We start from the raw sequence: 4,435 nt of genomic DNA, 5'->3' as shown, positions 1-4,435 counted from the left end.
TTTTCAGAGTTCTTGATAGATATGGCATACTTCTAGAGTTCTTTGTTCAAAATTTGAATAGTTCTGCAGAATTTAGCGAAGAAAACAACAATATTCGAAAAAATTTTCGTATCGAAAACATTTTTTGTCAATTTTCGCAAAAATTAAACTTATACAACAGTTCTGAGGACAGTTCTGAACAGAACCCCAAGAGCTCTATCGAAAATCCCAACAACATAACAACATTTTTCTATGGCGATAATGGTTTGAGATAAATTGATTTAATATGGGACACACTTTCTTTACGGAAAATATAAATATATTCGTACAACAGTTCTGATGACAGTTCTGGACACCATGTGAAGAGTCCTATCGAAAATCCTAGTGAAATTTTTTTGTGCAGGTAATAGTTTAAGAGGTAATTGCAACTTAATTAAGAATTCCATAAGAGCTCCTACTGTGAAGCTGGCACCCTTTTTTTCAGAAATATGCTTTTTTCAGAGCTCTTGATAGATAAGTCATAGTTATAGAGTTCTCTGTACAAAATTTCATTAGTTCTGCAGAATTTAGCGAAGAAAACAACAATACTCGAAAAATTTTCGTATCTAAAACATTCTTTGGCAATTTCCGCAAAATTTAAATAAGTACAAGAGTTCTGAGCACAGTTCTGAACAGAGTTTCAAGAGTTCTTTCGAAAATCCAAGTAAAATTTTTTACGCAGCTAATATTTTACGAGATAATTGCATTTTAATGAGAAAATCTTTTCACTTACTGTGAAGTTGGCACCCTTTTTTTCAGAAATATATTTTTTTTCAGAGTTCTTGATAGATATGGCATACTTCTAGAGTTCTTTGTTCAAAATTTGAATAGTTCTGCAGAATTTAGCGAAGAAAACAACAATATTCGAAAAAATTTTCGTATCGAAAACATTTTTTGTCAATTTTCGCAAAAATTAAACTTATACAACAGTTCTGAGGACAGTTCTGAACAGAACCCCAAGAGCTCTATCGAAAATCCCAACAACATTTTTCTATGGCGATAATAGTTTGAGATAAATTGATTTAATATGGGACACACTTTCTTTACGGAAAATATAAATATATTCGTACAACAGTTCTGATGACAGTTCTGGACACCATGTGAAGAGTCCTATCGAAAATCCTAGTGAAATTTTTTTGTGCAGGTAATAGTTTAAGAGGTAATTGCAACTTAATTAAGAATTCCATAAGAGCTCCTACTGTGAAGCTGGCACCCTTTTTTTCAGAAATATATTTTTTTCAGAGCTCTTGATAGATAAGTCATAGTTATAGAGTTCTCTGTACAAAATTTCATTAGTTCTGCAGAATTTAGCGAAGAAAACAACAATACTCGAATAATTTTCGTATCTAAAACATTCTTTGGTATTTTCCGCAAAATTTAAATAAGTACGAGAGTTCTGAGCACAGTTCTGAACAGAGCTTCAAGAGTTCTTTCGAAAATCCAAGTACCATTTTTTACTGCAGCTAATATTTTATGAGATAATTGCATTTTAATGAGAAAATCTTTTCACTTACTGTGAAGTTGGCACCATTTTTTCCAGAAATGTATATTTTTTTCAGAGTTCTTGATAGATATGGCATAGTTCTAGAGTTCTTTGTACAAAATTTGAATAGTTCTGCAGAATTTAACGAAGAAAACAACAATACTCGAAAAAAATTTCGTATAGCAAACATTCGTTATTAATTTTCGCAAAAAGTAAATTCGGACAACAGTTCTGAGTGCAGTTCTGAACAGAACCCCAATAGTTCTATCGAATATCCTAATTACAATTTTTTGTGCAGCTAACACGTTACGAGATAATTGCAATTTAAGGAGGGAACCTCTTCACTTACTGTGAAGTTGGAATCCTTTTCTTCAGAAATATATATTTTTTCAGAGTTCTTGATAGAAATGTCATAGTTCTAGAGTTATTTGTACAAAATTTGAATATTCCTGCAGAATTTAGCGAAAAAAACAACAATACTCGAAAAATGTTTCGTATCGAATACATTCTTTGTCAATTTTCGCAAAAAGTAAATTCGTACAACAGTTCTGAACAGAACACCAAGAGCTCTATCGAAAATCCTAATAATATCTTTTTGTGGCGATGATAGTTTATACGGTAACTGCTTTGATGTTAGACCCACTTTCTCCACAGAAAAGTAAATTCGTTCAACAGTTTTGATGAACAGTTCTGGTTAACACCTCAAGACTTCTATCGATAATCATAATAACATTTTTTGTGGTTATAATAGTTTGTATGGTAATTGATTAATTGTGGGGCACTCTTACTCAAAAAATATATATATATATATATATGTCTGTTCGTATGCTCTGATGCCAGCTCTGGATAGCATTGTAAGAGTTCTATCTAAAATACTAGTAACATATTCTGTGCAGGTAATTGTTTACGTAGTAACTGCCTTTATTAAGGAATGCTTATGAGCATTTCCCGTGAAGTTTGAACCCCTTTTACGATAAATATAAATTTTTTTCACAGTTCTTGATATATATGCAAAAGTTCTAGATTTCCCTGCTCAAAACACGAATAGTTCTACAGAATTTCGGGAAGAAAACAATAACTCGGCAAAATTTTGGTATGGTAAAAAATTATTTGTCAGTTTGGAAAAAATAAATTTGTATAACAGTTCTGTTGGCAGTTCTGGATAGCACCGGAAGAGTTGCATTGAAAATGATAAGAACATTTTTGTGGCGATAATAGTTTATACAATAATTGTTTTAATCTGATACTCACTTTATCTAATATAGCAAAATTCGTAGAATAGTTCTGATGACAGTTCTGAATATCACCTACAGAGTTCTACCAAAAACTACACTCCTGGAAATTGAAATAAGAACACCGTGAATTCATTGTCCCAGGAAGGGGAAACTTTATTGACACATTCCTGGGGTCAGATACATCACATGATCACACTGACAGAACCACAGGCACATAGACACAGGCAACAGAGCATGCACAATGTCGGCACTAGTACAGTGTATATCCACCTTTCGCAGCAATGCAGGCTGCTATTCTCCCATGGAGACGATCGTAGAGATGCTGGATGTAGTCCTGTGGAACGGCTTGCCATGCCATTTCCACCTGGCGCCTCAGTTGGACCAGCGTTCGTGCTGGACGTGCAGACCGCGTGTGACGACGCTTCATCCAGTCCCAAACATGCTCAATGGGGGACAGATCCGGAGATCTTGCTGGCCAGGGTAGTTGACTTACACCTTCTAGAGCACGTTGGGTGGCACGGGATACATGCGGACGTGCATTGTCCTGTTGGAACAGCAAGTTCCCTTGCCGGTCTAGGAATGGTAGAACGATGGGTTCGATGACGGTTTGGATGTACCGTGCACTATTCAGTGTCCCCTCGACGATCACCAGTGGTGTACGGCCAGTGTAGGAGATCGCTCCCCACACCATGATGCCGGGTGTTGGCCCTGTGTGCCTCGGTCGTATGCAGTCCTGATTGTGGCGCTCACCTGCACGGCGCCAAACACGCATACGACCATCATTGGCACCAAGGCAGAAGCGACTCTCATCGCTGAAGACGACACGTCTCCATCCGTCCCTCCATTCACGCCTGTCGCGACACCACTGGAGGCGGGCTGCACGATGTTGGGGCGTGAGCGGAAGACGGCCTAACGGTGTGCGGGACCGTAGCCCAGCTTCATGGAGACGGTTGCGAATGGTCCTCGCCGATACCCCAGGAGCAACAGTGTCCCTAATTTGCTGGGAAGTGGCGGTGCGGTCCCCTACGGCACTGCGTAGGATCCTACGGTCTTGGCGTGCATCCGTGCGTCGCTGCGGTCCGGTCCCAGGTCGACAGGCAAGTGCACCTTCCGCCGACCACTGGCGACAACATCGATGTACTGTGGAGACCTCACGCCCCACGTGTTGAGCAATTCGGCGGTACGTCCACCCGGCCTCCCGCATGCCCACTATACGCCCTCGCTCAAAGTCCGTCAACTGCACATACGGTTCACGTCCACGCTGTCGCGGCATGCTACCAGTGTTAAAGACTGCGATGGAGCTCCGTATGCCACGGCAAACTGGCTGACACTGACGGCGGCGGTGCACAAATGCTGCGCAGCTAGCGCCATTCGACGGCCAACACCGCGGTTCCTGGTGTGTCCGCTGTGCCGTGCGTGTGATCATTGCTTGTACAGCCCTCTCGCAGTGTCTGGAGCAAGTATGGTGGGTCTGACACACCGGTGTCAATGTGTTCTTTTTTCCATTTCCAGGAGTGTATAATAACATTATTTGTGACGATGACATTATATGAGATAATTAATGTGGGACTCACTTTTGTCATGTAAAAGTAATAAATTCATACAAAAGATCTGATGGCATTTCTTAATACGACCCTAAGAGTTCTACCGACAACTGCAATAACATTTTTTGTGGGGATAACAGTTAATGAGATAATAG

The sequence above is a fragment of the Schistocerca nitens genome, chromosome 4 (genome assembly GCF_023898315.1).
Source record: "Schistocerca nitens isolate TAMUIC-IGC-003100 chromosome 4, iqSchNite1.1, whole genome shotgun sequence".
NCBI lineage: Eukaryota > Metazoa > Arthropoda > Insecta > Orthoptera > Acrididae > Schistocerca > Schistocerca nitens.
This window is presented reverse-complemented; position numbering follows the sequence as displayed.